At 43.2% G+C, this 19,019-nt stretch overlaps 1 protein-coding gene across 1 annotated transcript in view; it reads right to left on the reverse strand.

Moving 5' to 3' along the window:
- Nucleotides 1–19,019, reverse strand: part of LOC139752020 (uncharacterized) — a 786,065-nt gene that overhangs the window by 383,467 nt on the left and 383,579 nt on the right. The window contains exon 2 of the mRNA XM_071667797.1: nt 18,523–18,585. The gene's annotated coding sequence lies outside the window, so the exon portion shown is untranslated. The remainder of the gene's footprint in view (nt 1–18,522; nt 18,586–19,019) is intronic.

Raw genomic sequence — 19,019 nt, forward strand, 5'->3', positions numbered from 1 at the left:
AATGGAGTGTGTGTTGGTGGTGTAGTGTGGTGATAATGTAGTGTGTTGGTGGTGTAGTGTGGAGATAGTGTAGTGTGTTGGTGGTGTAGTGTGGTGATAGTGTAGTGTATTGGTGGTGTAGTGTGGTGATAATGTAGTGTGTGTTGGTGGTGTAGTGTGGTGATAGTGTAGTGTGTTGGTGGTGTAGTGTGGTGATAATGTATTGTGCTGGTGGTGTAGTGTGGTGATAATGTAGTGTGTGTTGGTGGTGTAGTGTGGTGATAGTGTAGTGTGTTGGTGGTGTAGTGTGGTGATAATGTAGTGTGTGTTGGTGGTGTAGTGTGGTGATAATGTAGTGTGTATTGGTGGTGTAGTGTTGTGATAATGTAGTGTGTTGGTGGTGCAGTGTGGTGATAATGTATTGTGCTGTTGGTGTAGTGTGATGATAATGTAGTGTGTGTTGGTGGTGTTGTGTGGTGATAGTGTAGTGTGTTGGTGGTGTAGTGTGGTGATAATGTATTGTGCTGGTGGTGTAGTTTGGTGATAATGTAGTGTGTGTTGGTTGTGTAGTGTGGTGATAGTGTTAGTGTGTTGGTGGTATAGTGTGGTGATAATGTATTGTGCTGGTGGTGTAGTGTGGTGATAATATAGTGTGTTGGTGGTGTAATGTGGTGATAATGTAGTGTGTTGGTTGTGTAGTGTGGTGATAATGTATTGTGTTGGTGGTGTAGCGTGGTGATAGTGTAGTGTGTTGGTGGTGTGGTATGGTGATAATGTAGTGTGTTGTTGGTGTAGTGTGGTGATAATGTAGTGTGTTGGTGGTGTAGTGTGGTGATAATGTAGTGTGTTGGTGGTGTAGTGTGGTGATAGTGTAGTGTGTTGGTGGTGTAGTGTGGTGATAATATAGTGTAATGGTGGTGCAGTGTGGTGATAATGTAGTATGTTGGTGGTGTAGTGTGGTGATAGTGTAGTGTGCTGGTGGTGTAGTGTGGTGATAATGTAGTGTGTTGTTGGTGTAGTGTGGTGATAATGTAGTATGTTGGTGGTGTAGTGTGGTGATAATGTAGTATGTTGGTGGTGTAGTGTGGTGATAATGTAGTGCGTTGGTGGTGTAGTGTGGTGATAATATAGTGTAATGGTGGTGCAGTGTGGTGATAATGTAGTGTGTTGGTGGTGTGGTATGGTGATAATGTAGTGTGTTGGTGGTGTGGTGTGGTGATAATGTAGTGTGTTGGTGGTGTAGTGTGGTGATAATGTAGTGTGTTGGTGGTGTAGTGTGGTGATAGTGTAGTGTGTTGGTGGTGTAGTGTGGTGATAATATAGTGTAATGGTGGTGCAGTGTGGTGATAATGTAGTATGTTGGTGGTGTAGTGTGGTGATAGTGTAGTGTGTTGGTGGTGTAGTGTGGTGATAATGTAGTGTGTTGTTGGTGTAGTGTGGTGATAATGTAGTATGTTGGTGGTGTAGTGTGGTGATAATGTAGTATGTTGGTGGTGTAGTGTGGTGATAATGTAGTATGTTGGTGGTGTAGTGTGGTGATAATGTAGTATGTTGGTGGTGTAGTGTGGTGATAATGTAGTGTGTTGGTGGTGTATTGTGGTGATAATGTAGTGTGTTGGTGGTGCAGTGTGGTGATAATGTAGTGTGTTGGTGGTGTGGTATGGTGATAATGTAGTGTGTTGGTGGTGCAGTGTGGTGATAATGTAGTGTGCTGGTGGTGAAGTGTTATGATAATGTAGTGTGTTGGTGGTGTAGTGTGGTGATAATGTAGTGTGTTGGTGGTATAGTGTGGTGATAACGTAGTGTGTTGGTGGTGTAGTGTGGTGATAATGTAGTGTGTTGGTGGTGAAGTGTTATGATAATGTAGTGTGTGTTGGTGGTGTAGTGTGGTGATAATGTAGTGTGTTGGTGGTGTAGTGTGGTGATAGCGTAGTGTGTTGGTGGTGTAGTGTGGTGATTATGTAGTGTGTTGGTGGTGTAGTGTGGTGATAATGTAGTGTGTTGGTGGTGTAGTGTGGTGATAATGTAGTGTGTTAGTGGTGTAATGTGATGATAATGTAGTGTGTTGGTGGTGTAGTGTGGTGATGATGTAGTGTGTTGGTGGTGTAGTGTTATGATAATGTAGTGTGTGTTGGTGGTGTAGTGTGGTGATAATATAGTGTGTTGGTGGTGTAGTGTGGTGATAACGTAGTGTGTTGGTGGTGTAGTGTGGTGATAATGTAGTGTGTTGGTGGTATAGTGTGATGATAATGTAGTGTGTTGGTGGTGTAGTGTGGTGATAATGTAGTGTGTTGGTGGTATAGTGTGATGATAATGTAGTGTGTTGGTGGTGTAGTGTGGTGATAATGTAGTTTGTTGGTGGTGTAGTATTTTGGCGTAGGGTGGTGGTGGTGGTGGTGTATGACGATTTAGTGTAGTGTGATGTAGTGTGAGGTGCATGGTGTTTATGGTGGTACATTAGGAGGCATACTGTAGTGATTGTGTGGTGTGATGTAAGGTGGTAACGGTGAAGAGGAAGGTATAGTGTAGTTATGGTGTCGCGTTAGATGAGGTTGGTTTCATAAGGTGGTGGCGGAGATAGAATATGGTGGTGGTATAGTGTGGATATGTAGGACGGTGATGATGATGATGCAGAGCAGTGGAGGCTGTGTCGTGCTGGAGGTGCTGGTGTAAAGGGTTGGGGAACTTGCCCCATCCCCACCTCTGGCTGGCCATGACTTACTCCAGTCCAGTACTTGGCAGCTTCACCCAGATACCTGGTCATACCTCCAACAGTGGCTACACTTGCTACTCTGCCATGACTTAGTGTGTGTGTGTGTGTGTGTGTGTGTGTGTGTGTGTGTGTGTGTGTAGATGATCCATATCTATGTTAATTTGGTCAACTCTGAAATCTAATCGAAATCTTAACCTTTGCAATACGAACATTTTATCATCATAGTTATATGCTTACGAACAGAGGAGTTGGAACATTAGGTTCTCGGGCTCCCCGCCATGCCTAGTGTGCGTGGTAATTCATCTCAATAGTTTAATACATATTACAACACAAGATAATCAAGATTTTTGTCACTGTTATCTGTCGAAAATATATCCGCGGTTGGTGCGACATATTCCTAGAAAGAAAAGAATATGTATATATATATATATATATATATATATATATATATATATATATATATATATATATATATATATATATATATATATATATATATATATATATATATATATATATATATATATATATATATATATATATATATATATATATATATATATATATATATATATATATATATATATATATGATTGGGAATACCTGGTTTAAAAAGCGAGATATACATAAGTATACTTATGTAAGTAGGAGAGATGGCCAGAGAGCGTTATTGGATTACGTGTTAATTGACAGGCGTGCGAAAGAGAGACTTTTGGATGTTAATGTGCTGAGAGGTGCAACTGGAGGGATGTCTGATCATTATCTTGTGGAGGCTAAGGTGAAGATTAGTATGGGTTTTCAGAAAAGAGGAGTGAATGTTGGGGTGAAGAAGGTGGTGAGAGTAAGTGAGCTTGGGAAGGAGACCTGTGTGGGGAAGTACCAGGAGAGACTGTGTACAGAATGGAAAAAGGTGAGAACAATGGAAGTAAGGGGAGTGGGGGAGGAATGGGATGTATTTAGGGAATCAGTGATGGATTGCGCAAAAGATGCTTGTGGCATGAGAAGAGTGGGAGGTGGGCTGTTTAGAAAGGGTAGTGAGTGGTGGGATGAAGAAGTAAGAGTATTAGTGAAAGAGAAGAGAGAGGCATTTGGACGATTTTTGCAGGGAAAAAATGCAATTGAGTGGGAGAAGTATAAAAGAAAGAGACAGGAGGTCAAGAGAAAGGTGCAAGAGGTGAAAAAAAGGGCAAATGAGAGTTGGGGTGAGAGACTATCAGTAAATTTTAGGGAGAATAAAAAGATGTTCTGGAAGGAGGTAAATAGGGTGCGTAAGACAAGGGAGCAAATGGGAACTTCAGTGAAGGGCGTAAATGGGGAGGTGATAACAAGTAGTGGTGATGTGAGAAGGAGATGGAATGAGTATTTTGAAGGTTTGTTGAATGTGTCTGATGACAGAGTGGCAGATATAGGGTGTTTTGGTCGAGGTGGTGTGCAAAGTGAGAGGGTTAGGGAAAATGATTTGGTAAACAGAGAAGAGGTAGTAAAAGCTTTGCGGAAGATGAAAGCCGGCAAGGCAGCAGGTTTGGATGGTATTGCAGTGGAATTTATTAAAAAAGGGGGTGACTGTATTGTTGACTGGTTGGTAAGGTTATTTAATGTATGTATGACTCATGGTGAGGTGCCTGAGGATTGGCGGAATGCGTGCATAGTGCCATTGTACAAAGGCAAAGGGGATAAGAGTGAGTGCTCAAATTACAGAGGTATAAGTTTGTTGAGTATTCCTGGTAAATTATATGGGAGGGTATTGATTGAGAGGGTGAAGGCATGTACAGAGCATCAGATTGGGGAAGAGCAGTGCGGTTTCAGAAGTGGTAGAGGATGTGTGGATCAGGTGTTTGCTTTGAAGAATGTATGTGAGAAATACTTAGAAAAGCAAATGGATTTGTATGTAGCATTTATGGATCTGGAGAAGGCATATGATAGAGTTGATAGAGATGCTCTGTGGAAGGTATTAAGAATATATGGTGTGGGAGGCAAGTTGTTAGAAGCAGTGAAAAGTTTTTATCGAGGATGTAAGGCATGTGTACGTGTAGGAAGAGAGGAAAGTGATTGGTTCTCAGTGAATGTAGGTTTGCGGCAGGGGTGTGTGATGTCTCCATGGTTGTTTAATTTGTTTATGGAAGGGGTTGTTAGGGAGGTAAATGCAAGAGTCCTGGAAAGAGGGGCAAGTATGAAGTCTGTTGGGGATGAGAGAGCTTGGGAAGTGAGTCAGTTGTTGTTCGCTGATGATACAGCGCTGGTGGCGGATTCATGTGAGAAACTGCAGAAGCTGGTGACGGAGTTTGGTAAAGTGTGTGGAAGAAGAAAGTTAAGAGTAAATGTGAATAAGAGCAAGGTTATTAGGTACAGTAGGGTTGAGGGTCAAGTCAATTGGGAGGTGAGTTTGAATGGAGAAAAACTGGAGGAAGTGAAGTGTTTTAGATATCTGGGAGTGGATCTGTCAGCGGATGGAACCATGGAAGCGGAAGTGGATCATAGGGTGGGGGAGGGGGCGAAAATTTTGGGAGCCTTGAAAAATGTGTGGAAGTCGAGAACATTATCTCGGAAAGCAAAAATGGGTATGTTTGAAGGAATAGTGGTTCCAACAATGTTGTATGGTTGCGAGGCGTGGGCTGTGGATAGAGTTGTGCGCAGGAGGATGGATGTGCTGGAAATGAGATGTTTGAGGACAATGTGTGGTGTGAGGTGGTTTGATCGAGTAAGTAACGTAAGGGTAAGAGAGATGTGTGGAAATAAAAAGAGCGTGGTTGAGAGAGCAGAAGAGGGTGTTTTGAAATGGTTTGGGCACATGGAGAGAATGAGTGAGGAAAGATTGACCAAGAGGATATATGTGTCGGAGGTGGAGGGAACGAGGAGAAGAGGGAGACCAAATTGGAGGTGGAAAGATGGAGTGAAAAAGATTTTGTGTGATCGGGGCCTGAACATGCAGGAGGGTGAAAGGAGGGCAAGGAATAGAGTGAATTGGAGCGATGTGGTATACAGGGGTTGACGTGCTGTCAGTGGAGTGAATCAAGGCATGTGAAGCGTCTGGGGTAAACCATGGAAAGCTGTGTAGGTATGTATATTTGCGTGTGTGGACGTGTGTATGTACATGTGTATGGGGGGGGGTTGGGCCATTTCTTTCGTCTGTTTCCTTGCGCTACCTCGCAAACGCGGGAGACAGCGACAAAGTATAAAAAAAAAAAAAAAAATATATATATATATATATATATATATATATATATATATATATATATATATATAACATACAAACCTCCAACAGCCAGGATCGAACCCGGGACCCCAGTGCCACAAGCAGGAAGCTACCGCTAAGCTATGGACCTGCCTAAAAGGAAATGACAATTCGAATACTATGCACTCGGATACCCTTCGTCTCACGTTGGTGAGCAACGGGGTCTACACCGGTCATTTCCCAACAAGCGCACATAGCCAGCAGATAGCATTTTACCGAACCAAACTGTACAAGGCGGAGGTATATGAATACGAATAAAGTACATATGAACGCGCACCTTCATAGAACATACAAACCTCCAACAGCCAGGTTCGAAACCGGGACCCCTATGCCACAGGCGGGAATGCTATTGGAGGTTTGTATGTTCTATGAAGGAGCGCGTTCATATGCACTTTATTCGTGTGTGTGTATATATATATATATATATATATATATATATATATATATATATATATATATATATATATATATATATATATATATATATATATATATATATATATTTCTTTTTGTATTACACTTTGTCGCTGTCTCCCGCGTTAGCGAGGTAGCGCAAGAAAGAATGGCCTAACCCGCCCACATACACATGTACATATATACATAAACGCCAACACGCACATATACATACCTATACATTTCGCTGTTACATTCACATGTACATATTCATAATTGCTGCCCTCAGCCATTCCCGTCGCCACCCCGCCACACATGAAATGGCACCCCACTCCCTCCGCACGCGCGCGAGGTAGCGCTAGGAAAAGACAACAAAGGCCACATTCGTTCACACTTAGTCTCTAGCTGTCATGTGTAATGCACCGAAACCACAGCTCCCTTTCCACATCTAGGCCCCCACAAAACTTTCCATGGTTTACACCAGACACTTCACATGCCATGTTTCAATTCACTGACAGCACGTCGACCTCAGTATACCATATCGTTCCAATTCACTGTGTTCCTTGCACACCTTTCACTCTCCCGCATTTTCAGGCCCCAATCGCTCAAAATCTTTTTCACTCCATCCTTCTACCTAGAATTTGGTTTTCCACTTCTCGTTCCTTCCACCTCTGACACATATATCCTCTTGGTCAATCATTCCTCACTCATTCTCTCCATGACCAAACCATTTCAATACACCCTTTTGTGCTCTCTCAACCACACTCTTTTTATTACCACACATCTATCTTACCCTTTCATTAGTTACTCGATCAAACCACCTCTCACCACATATTGTCCTCAAGCATCTCATTTCCAACACATCACCCTCCTCCGCACAACCCTATCTATAGCCCACGCCTCACAACCATACGATATAATTGGAACCACTATTCCTTCAAACATACCCATTTTTGCTTTCCGAGATAACGTTCTCGATTTCCACACATTCCTCAACACTCCCAGAACCTTCGCCCCCTTCCCCACCCTGTGACTCACTTCCGCTCCCATGGTTCCATCCGCTGCTAAATCCACTCCCACATATCTAAAACACTTCACTTCTTCCATTTTTACTCCATTCAAACTTACCTCCCAATTGACATGTCCCTCAACGCTGCTGTGCGTTATAATCTTGCTCTTATTCACATTTGCTCTCAGTTTTCTTCTTTCACACACTTTACCAAACTCAGTCACTAGCCTCTGCAGTTTCTCACCCGAATCAGCCACCAGCGCTGATACGTATCATCAGCGAACAACAGCTGACTCACTTCCCAAGCCCTTTCATCCACAACAGACTGCATACTTGGCCCTCGCTCCAAAACTCTTGCATTCACTTCCCTAACAACCCCGTCCATAAACAAGTTAACCATGGCGACGTCACCCACCCCTGCCGCAAACCGACATTCACTGGGAACCAAACCCTTTCCTCTCTTCCTACTCGTACACATGCCTTACATCCTCGATAAAAACTTTTCACTGCTTCCAGCAACTTGCCTCTCACACCATATATTCTTAATACCTTCCACAGAGCATCGCTATCAACTCTAATATATACCTTCTCCAGACCCATGAATGCCACATACAAATCCAATTGCTTTTCTAAGCATTGCTCACATACATTTTTCAAAGCAAACTCCTGACCCACACATACTCTACAACGTCTGAAACTACACTGCTCTTCCCCAATCTGATGCTCTGTACATGCCTTCGCCCTCTCAATCAATACCCTCTCATATAATTTCCCAGGATACTCGACAAACGTATATCTCTGTAATTTGAACACTCACCTTTATCCCCTTTACCTTTGTACAATGGCACTATGCATATATTCCGTCAATCCTCAGGTACTTTACCATGAGTCATACATACACTGAATATATTCACCAACCAATCAACAACACAGTCACCCCCTTTTTTAATAATATCCGTTGCAATACCATCCAAATCCGCCGCCTTGCCGGCTTTCATCTTCTTCCAAGCTTTCACTACCTCTTCTCTGTTTACTATACCATTCTCCCTGACCCTCTCACTTCGCACACCACCCCGATCAAAACACCCTATATCTGCCACTCTGTCAACTAACATATTCCACAAACATTCAAAATACTCACCCCATCTCCTTCTCACATCATCACTAGTTATTATCTCCCCATTATCCCCCTTCACCGATGTTCCCATTTGTTCTCTTGTCTTACGCATTTTATTTACCTCCTTTCAAAACATCTTTTTATTCTCCCTAAAATTTAATGATACTCTCTCACCTCAACTCTCATTTGCCCACTTTTTCACCTCTTGCACCTTTGTCTTGACCTCCTGCCTCTTTCTTTTATACATCTCCGGATCATTTTCACTATTTCCCTGGAAGAATCGTCCAAATGCCTCTCTCTTCTCTTTCACTAATAATCCCACCACTCACTACCCTTTTCTAATCTGCCCGCCTCCCACGTTTCTCATGCCACAAGTATCTTTTGCGCAAGCCATCCTCGTCTCCCTAAATGCATCCCATTCCTTCCCTACTCCCCTTACGTCCTTTTCTTTCACCTTTTTCCATTCTGCACTCAGTCTCTCCTGTACTTCCTCACACAAGTTTCCTTCCAAAGCTCACTTACTCTCACTATCTTCTTCTCCCCAACATTCTCTCTTCTCTTCTGGAAACCTCTACAAATCTTCACCTTCGACTCCACAAGATAATGATCAGACATTCCTCCAGTTGCACCTCTCAGCACATTAACATCCAGAAGTCTCTCTTTTGCGCGCCTATCAGTTAACATGTAATCCAATAACGCTTTCTGGCCATCTCTCCTACTTGCATACGTACACTTATGTATATCTCTCTTTTTGAACAAGGTATTCCTAATCACCGGTCCTTTTTCAGCACACAAATCTACAAGCTCTTCACCATTTCCATTTACAACACTGAACACCCCAACACCAACTATTCCCCCAACTGCCACATTACTCACCTTTGCATTCAAATCACCCTTCATTATAACCCGGTCTCGTCCATCAAAACTGCTATCACACTAACTCAGCTGCTCCCAAAACACTTGCCTCTCATGATCTTTCTTCTCATGCCCAGGTGCATAGGCACCAATAATCACCCATCTCTCTCCATCCACTTTCAGTTTTACCCATATCAATCTAGAATTTACATACTCCTACAACTCCTGTTTCAGGAGTAGTGCTACTCCTTCCTTTGCTCTTGTCCTCTCACCACCCCCTGACTTTACTCCCCAAACATTCCCAAGCCACCCTTCCCCTTTAACCTTAGGGAGAATAAAAAGATGTTTTGGAAGGAGGTAAATAAAGTGCGTAAGACAAGAAAACAAATGGGAAAATCGGAAAAGGGGGCTAATGAGGAGCTAATAACAAGTAGTGAAGTGAGGAGATGGAGTGAGTATTTTGAATATCTATTGAATGTGTTTGATGATAGAGTGGCAGATTTAAGATGTTTTGGTCGAGGTGGTGCACGAAGTGAGAGGGTCAGGGAGAATGGTTTGGTGAACAGAGAAGAGGTAGTGAAAGCTTCGCGGAAGATGAAAGCCGGCAAGGCGGCGGGTTTGGACAGTAATGCAGTGAGGGAGGTAAGTTGCTAGAAGCAGTGAAAAGATTTTATCAAGGATGTAAGGCATGTGTACGAGTAGGAAGAGAGTACAGTGACTGGTTCTCAGTGAATGTCGGTTTGCGGCAGGTATGCGTGATGGCCCCATGGTTGTCTAATTTGTCTGTTGTGGATGAGAGGGCTTGGGAAGTGAGTCAGTTGAGTCAGCGAATGTTCGCTGATGATACTGCGCTGGTTGCTGATTCGGGTGAGAAACTGCAGAAGCTGGTGATGAGTTTGGTAGTGTGTGAAAGAAGAAAGCTGAGAGTAGATGTGAATAAGAGCAAGGTTATTAGGTTCCGTAAGGTTGAGGGATAAGTTGATTGGGAGGTAAGTTTGAATGGAGGAAAGCTAGAGGAATTGAAGTGTTTTAGATATCTGGGAGTGGATTTGGCAGCGGATGGAACCATGGAAGGTGAAGTGAACCACAGGTTGGGGAGAGGGGGCGAAGGTTCTGGTAGCGTTGAAGAATGTGCGTAAGGCGAAACGTTATCTCGGTGAGCAAAAATAGGTATGTTTGAAGGAACAGTTGTTCCAACAATGTTATGTGGTTGCGAGGCGTGGGCTATAGATAGGGTTGTGTGGAGGAGGGTGGATGTGTTGGAAATGAGATGTTTTAGGACAATATGTGGTGTGAGGTGGTTTGATCGAGTAAGTAATGAAATGGTAAGAGAGATGTTTCGTGATAAAAAGAATGTGGTTGAGAGAACAGAAGAGGGTGTATTGAAACAGTTTGGGCACATCTAGAGAATGAGTGAGGAAAGATTGACGAAGAGGACATATGTGTCAGAGATTGAGGGAACGAGGAGAAGTGGGAGACCAAATTGGGGGTGGAAGGATGGAGTGAAAAAGATTTTGAGCGATCGGGGCCTGAACATGCGGGAGGGTGAAAGGCATGCAAGGAATAGAGTGAATTGGAACGATGCGTTATACCGGGGTCGACGTGCTGTCAATGGATTGAACCAGGGCATATGAAGCTTCTGGGGTAAACCATGGAAAGTTTTGTGGGGCAGCTAGAGACTGAGTGTGAATGAATGTGGCCTTTGTCGTGTGTGTGTGTGTGTGTGTGTGTGTGTGTGTGTGTGTGTGTGTGTGTGTGTTGTTGTTGTTGTTGTTGTTGTTGTTGCTGTTGTTGGAGGAGGAAGTTGCTGTTTTTAATGTTTGGCGGGGTAGCGACGAGAATGGATGAAGGCAGCATGTATGAATATGTAAATGTGTATATATGCATATGTCTGTGCATGTATATGTATGTATACGTTGAAATGTATAGGTGTGTATATGTGCGTGTATGGGCATGTATGTATCTACATGTGTATGTGGGTGGGTCGGGCCATTCTTTCGTCTGTTTCCTTGCGCTACCTTGCTACCGCGGGAGACAGCGACAAATTATAATAAAACATAAAAAAGATATATATATATTAGCCTTAGGTCTTTGCACTAAAGCATATGCAACACTGGAATAAGAACCTGAATTGTCTTTTTTGATGCAGTGATAAGAATCAGTAACTCTCTAGAGACACGGCAATAATTGTAGTGTGGCATTGAAGGCTACCAGGAGATGGTGTGGCACTAAAGGCTACCAAGCGAGTCACCGAAAGTAGTAATGTGGTACTAAAAAGGCTATCAGACGGTGCTGGCGATTAGGGAGTTGCTCTAATAGTTGTGGGGCGGCACCACGCGCTTTAGTTAGCGTTGTTGTCGGCAATGAATGTTGTTATGTGGCACTTTATACTGTAAAAAAGTCATAATGAGTCACACCTCTACAGGCAGTTAAGTAACAGAGAGTTGAATAGTAATGATGATTGTAGAATGGTACTAAGGGTTGGTCTTGTTACGGACGACTGATATCTGCTTAGTATTCTGACAAATCCCCGAGATTATGAGGTAGTAGGAAGGATGGGCGTCATGGTAACGATTAGGGTTGCGTAGCCGCATAGAGCGTTCTGAATTGGTGCTTCAGGAGGTGGTACAATATAGAGGGCTGTGAAGAGTAATGAGGTGACACTGGACGTCATGGGGCGGTCGCACGGCTTGTGAAGGGACATTGTTTTGATAAAGTGGCGTTCGGGTGTAATGGTAAATGTTGAAAAATGGTACGGATTTGTGAGGTAGCACTAAGAGCTGGTGTCCACTGAGGATTTTGTGATGGTGATTAAACTGTGCAAAGACATTAGGGTTATGATATAGTATTGATGGCTTTTAAGTGATAGGAGGGTTTAAAGAAAAAAAAGTGCAGGTCAGCAAGCGTCAAAAGGACGAGAAAAGATCATCAGAAAGAAAACGAGTTTTCTGCAGCAGGTGTTAGTTAGGTAGAACATGTACTCCAGCACAGACATAATGTAACTGTGCCAGACTCAGTAAGTAGACATTAACTCAAGTCTTTAGAAACGTTATGGGGAAAATGATACATGTGCCAAGGAGGGAGTTCACGTGCGCGGATTAAACTGTAACTTAGAATAGCCGTACCACTTCAAAAACCATCAGATATTACTCGAAGTCACCTTACCTTAGCTTCAAGATTTATCATGCTTCTAGAGACCATCAGTGATGGTGTAGCTTTAACACAACAGCTTCTGCTGTCCTAGGAACTCCCATCTCCGCAAAGCCCTCAGGTTAAAGAACATTTATAACTTCAAATGTCCGGCTGATTTATTTAGACTATTCATCATGGAGCGGCCGTCCCTCACTCCTCATAACAATGACTCTAACTGCGGCCCTTCATACACTGACAGTGGCCAGCCTTGCATGATAAATTCGACAGTACTGACTGTGTTGACGACGAGGGATGTGATACTGATATATTGTTATTGGCAGGAGAAGAGAGTCGTCAGGTTCACAGTGGTTGTCCACTCAAGATTAGGGAACATTATTCACCACAGACTTTAATGAAGACCAGGACCTGACAAGACAAGAATGGTCATGGTGTGGTGCCCATCAGGTCCTGCAGTGTGAGGTGTGAGGTGTAAGGTGTGAGGTGAAAGGCAGGGGATTAAGGTAAGACGCAGCAGGCGCTGTAGCGCATTGTGAAGTGGCGTAACACCACAATCCTTCGTTCACGCCAGGCTGAGCCAGGTCAGTTCAGGTCAGGTCAGGTTAGCAAAATGGAATGTCTTGCAAGCTTCAGGACACGACACAAAACACATTTCATATTAGTTACCTACCTGCCTGAGGACTGGCTTGCCGAATATGCTTCGTACTTTGTCCTATTTGGTTGTGAGATTTTATGAAGGAAAATAGTTACAAAGAAGGAAAGATTAAGTACTGATAGTTCGTCTGGTTTATATACCCAAGTATCTTTGGTGTCTTGATAACTGTGGCGCATGATCTCAAGTCCTTGCCTGAGAAGATTGCATTTTCCCTTATAAGGACCTGAACTCAGGTCTGAGATATTCTAAATCTGCTCAAATGACACAAAAAGATCACATCTTGGATATCATTCCTCCTCCGGCTTGCGTGGGTTGGCAGTCAGTGTGTCTGTTTATATGTCAGAGAAGTAATGAAACTAGATAAAACTAGCTCTCCAGACATGATATACGAGATCAGATGAACATTCTCTGGTCAAGCAATACTTCTTGTAACCTTTTGAAGCGTCAGTTCGGTGTGATTGAGCGTCTCAAAGTCGAATTCATTGTCTTTCATTCATAATATGCAGACATTATGGGACTGTTACTTGCTACCTTACGGCTTTTCAGATAACTAGTCTTTCCCTTACTGTTGTCTTGGTATCATCCTTTTTCCTACACAGTCATTCAGGTTATTACCTGCTCCCAAGATCTTGTAGTACACACTCTTGTCTTTTCGTCTATGTTCTCATAGTTCGTAGGATTGTTCTCTTGTTGTCTCTCTGTGTTCAGCTACTACCCATAATATCACTCAGCTTTATTTGTTTCCTTCATGTTGTTGCGATACCACTGGTTGCGAGCATACCCTAAAAATCCTTCTGTGACTGAATACCGTCCCCGCAGTCATACAAATACCATTTTGCTGCCATTATGGTTCCCATAGTATCTCTTGCTGCCTTTATAGTCCAACAAAATTGACCCATAGTTCTTCCCCTTGCCTGTTTCCTTCTGCACATTCTAGGTGTCTCATGGTCTCTCATCTGACCCACGATCCTAACTCGGTCCCGCAACCCCCTTCGCTTCATCACCCGCCTTATTTGCCGCCAGTGACCCTTGGGTGCCCTTCCGCTGTAAACGTGGCCCTTACGGTGCTTCTAATTCAGCTCCCACGGTCCCATGAGTGTCTTGCTGTCCCCACAGTGCCTATGGTTCTCCCCCGTTACGTTCCCATTGTTCCTTGGATACCCTCCTTCTCCCACCGTGGTTCTTAAGGTCCCTTTCTGTTATCCTTTCAATTCATTCTTGGAACCCTCCAGCTGACCACTTGATCAGGAATACGCTTCTCCGTTATGCTTCCACTGTAGTCTTGTTGCCCTTCTGTTGATAATCACTGCCTCAGTGGTCCCTTGCGTTGTCGTTTGCCAATACTGCGATATCTTTAGGAACTCCCTCCCCATACCTCAGACTAATGATGTCAGCTGATGTCTTGATAGTTTCGATGGTGCCTCCTTAGATGTTCCTATCGCCGCTAAGGTACCCTCCTGTTGCCTCTTCACTTCCCTCGACATATGTTATTGCTCTGCTATTCTTTAGGAACCTACTGCCCCTGGAAGCTGCAGCTACGCCTTTGATTCTTTACATTTTTCCTAGCTTCTCCCACTGTTCTGTAAGTGCCATCTTGTAACCTCACTTATCCCGCAAGTGGCCTTTCCTGCTCCCACGGTAATTGAGGCACTTGAACCACTGTTACAGTCTCTCCTTGTTCCATCTCCCTGTGGTCTCCTATATGCTTGAGCTAATTTCATTACGGTTTCTTAGGTACCTCCGCTAGCTCACAAGATAGCCAAGGTGTCCCTTCTGTCCACACCGTCTGATAATGCCCCCTTTTGTTCTAACACTTCTTCTTGTGACCCTCTCGTTCCCTTGGCTCAGTGGTGGCCCTCCCTGCCCCTTAATTCCTAAGATGCTTCCCTCTATCAAATCTTCTCACTGTGAGCTCCTTGTCCTGCCCCCATGATCCTTGTGGTGCTCGCCCTCTTTCCTCAACAGTTCCTCTGGTGCCTCCTTTATCTACTGTGTTTCCACAGGTGACTAACTCTCACGAAGCTTCCATGCCACAGATGATATCTATTTCTGTTTCCCGTGTAATCTACGTTCCTTTCCTGCCCCTGAGGCTCCTTCGAAAACCCTCTGCCTTCGCGGTCCCTCAGGTATTTTCTATGATTCTATCTCATTAGATTACCTTTCTCCTTCTCCAGGGTTATCAACTGCTCTATTTTTCTAATCTGGTAACCTATATGATGCCCTTCCCTGCCCTTTCATTCGCTAGGGAACCTTTTTAGTGCCTTCTCTATCCATTAGTGCCTCGTCTGTGGCACTGCTGCATTAGATGCTCCTTCCAGCCCATCATAATTTCTCAGGTGTTCTATCATGCTCTCCAGCGCCGCTAATGCTACCACTTCTCTCTCCAGCTCCCGCAGTTGACTGCTTCTTTCTCTTAACATCCTTCAAGAGTTCTATTATGTCCTTCATGTCCCCTGTCATCCCTCAGGTGTCCTATCCCCTAAAGTAACCCAACAGGGGAGGGTAAATATTTTGGCTGGGGAGCCACTTCTCGACTTAAACTTCGCCGGCTGCACATCTGATTGAAACGCAGGTGCTTAATGATTGCTCACAAAACTAAGTCAAGCATTTGGATGTGTAGCAAGTAAAGAATATATAATCATTGTCATTTGAGAACTATGTTAGATTATAAAGAAAGTATTTAATCAATGTATACAGTACGAGATGTGAAAAGCTCATTCTGATGAAAGGATGAAAAAGTTGATTAACATATACACTCTCATGAAATACATTTTCGCTGAATAAAACATGATGACAGGAAATTATTTCTTAGTTGAACGAAAGCAACCAAGTTGAACAGACGTCTGTTCAACATTCTGTGATACATTCACATACTGATCAAGATGTGAGAAGTTCACGTAGTGGGGTGGGTGACTGTGGCGAGCGTTAACCAGACTCTTGAGTTCAGATGTCTCCACTGATAGTCTTGAGTCCTGCTTCATGGTGGTTATCGGTCATCTTACATCGAAGTTTTAATGTGTTTAGTTGAATCACAGGAATTGTCTGCTCATAAAGCACAAGCATCCTTTGGGCATGACCTTTTAATTTTGGGAATGTGCAATGATTAAAACTTTTCATCTTGAAGATATACTGGCGTGATTTGCTGCGAGAGCTGTGAATCACAATGCAGGTCAGTAAGCTTTACCTTTGTCGATACTTTTTTCATCAAATTTTCTCTGAATATCTTTTGAATTACGTCATGACAGGCCAGATGTTTTCCATCATATGAGGCAGAAGGAGGGACTAGGGGCAGATAATTTTCGACCAGTTTGAAATCTTGGAATGGGAGTAAAATGCAACATGTAGGTCAAGTGATGATGTAGAATATTTCTTTTTGGAGTGATCAGAAGCATTTCGCTTCTGCAAAATTGCAAAGTAAGCCAAATGCTTGTTTTCTACTCAGCGAGATAGAAAAAGGTAATTTCCTAACTAATACCTTTGACACTATAATACATGTCACGTACAAAAGCTTCCTTCTGCAGTAGTTCCGAGTTCAGTTCGTTCGTGAGTCTCTTGGTATAAACAACAGATGCAGAATCATAGTAGCTGTTATCATCGTGCAGTTGTGGGAACTCGTTGCCTAACGTCCAAACATAGTCCAATCTCTGTCCACAGTTTCCATACACTTTTCTGAAGCTTTCCTAAACTGAATCATCTTACATTATTACGATGCAGACCATGAAATCCCTCAAACTAGGTTTAATTGATCCTTTTGATCTAATGTATTTGACGACTTTTGAAGCTGAGTCCAAGACAATACTTAGATCAAAACGCTCTTGTTGAGGGCCATTTTCATGGGTAATGTAGAGTAAGAAAACAATTACTCTGTTCAACATCTGTTTCTTTGAAACGATCATGTGTTCTTTTCAGTAATTCAACATTCTTGCATGTGACATTTGGGCTTCCCTTTGTGGGATCTCACTAATATCAAAATGCACGTATCTAAAGCCTCCAATAATCGAACACAAAACCTCAAGTATTGGCATTTCAATTAGTCCTTCCTGATGGTGAAAAAGCTATATTTTCTTATTGCTAGACACAATAATGGGTCAAACACAAACATTTAGCAGGCCGAATGTGAACCAAGGATCGTTTTTTCCACGCCCTTCACTAGATAGCTTCATTCTGTACCCAGTAGTTCCTCAGGTGCCCCTTATATACCACGAACCTCCTTCATGTGACACCTTCCACTCCCACGACCTTGTAGGCATCTCCTCCAAGGTCATTCAGATGCCCCATACTCTCTACGCCATTCGTCAGGTACCTCCCTCATGCACAGGACCACCAAACCCTCCTTACTCACGGGCAACGCACCCTCTTTGTGTCTGTCTACATGCAACGTTTCTTTTAATCATAACTCGCTTCAATCAACATGAATTTATTCTGTTTAAAGATACTTGCAACTCACGCTGGTCCTAATTTCTTGGTGGAGTCTGGGCATATGAGACCTGAGTTACATTTGTGATGACAGCAACATCCGCCCTCTTGCCTGGCTCCTCACGTCATCAGAATTCCTCTCGCCAGATGAGCAGGTAGCGTCAACAACACCTTCCAATTACCTGGCTTCTGTTAGTGAATGTGTCTGGGATTCTCGGCCACAATACTACTGGGATTCAGCTGTTAATGAAATAAAGTTTACCTTTTCTATATAATGGTATCGTCCGCACCATAATAGAAAAACATGAAAAAAATATAAGCAGGCAATCGTACAGAAAAATGAATACCAGCGAGTGGACATGGCAGCAAACGCCACCATGGGAGTGAAAAAAAACTATAGAATGGGCGTGAGGGTTATGATCCTGAGGGCAATGAGGAATGTGTAGAAAAAGAGGTTACTGTGTGTGAAGGTCAAAATGGGTGTGCTTGATGGCACAGTAGTCCCGTCGATCTTGTAAGGATGCCAGGTGTGAACCCAAGAGGACAAAGTGCGAAAGAAGATAACTGTGCCGGAAATTAATTGTTTGAGGATGCTACGTAGTGCAAGGAGGGCTGATCGAATAGAAAACGATAGAATAAGAAATAGGTGTGGTAGTAAGAGTATGTATGAGGGAGAAGATGTGCTGAACTGTTTTGGATATATTGAGAAGATGAGTGAGGTGAAGCTGATCCAGAGGATATACCCTATATTTTCTTACTTGATCAACAATCCTTATGCCAAATACTGTCCTCAGTCATCTAATTTCCAATGCATTCGCCCTCTTCCTTACCTTCTCATGCAAAGTCCGCGCCTTTCATCCATACTACACCGTTGGGAACACTATACTCTCAAAAGATCCTTGACCTTACCGTTAATGATCTGTTTCCATACACTCCTCAGTGCGCCTAGTTTATCTCTGGGATATACGGAAGTAAGGAGACCACAAGAACATTACTCACCCACCTTGTAGATCACCTCAACTTCCATAGTTTCGTTCACAGCCATGTCTGTTCCCAGGTTTGGGTTCTGAGGCAAAGACAGAAAGGTGAGTAAGGATCGGAGTTAGCTCAAAGGAGTACTATTCAAGAAGATATGCCATCCAGGTCATACGTCTTGTCCACTTGAAGACTGCACAGCGCTTGGAAGATTCCATTCAAAGAAAATACAGAAGGCATAGGTCCAGTGGGAGAGGATGGAAGAGGAGGAAAAGACACGGATTCATTCAAGGTAGAATTAATGAAGACTAAGGTAACAAAAAGAGCTGGTTTATCAGCTCAGGAGTTAGCTATATATTGTTCAGGTTGGAAGAAAGGAGGAAAGGCTGAAGTGCAGTGGAGCTGCTTTTGGGTAAAAAACAAAATTAACATCAGTAGAAGACAAGTCATATCAGCACACTTTCTACTGAGGAAGTGTGTTTGACTTTAGATACTGACTGTTTGTGGCACTCAGTGAAAGGTGTC

The sequence above is a fragment of the Panulirus ornatus genome, chromosome 12 (assembly GCF_036320965.1).
Source record: "Panulirus ornatus isolate Po-2019 chromosome 12, ASM3632096v1, whole genome shotgun sequence".
Classification (NCBI taxonomy): Eukaryota; Metazoa; Arthropoda; class Malacostraca; order Decapoda; family Palinuridae; genus Panulirus; species Panulirus ornatus.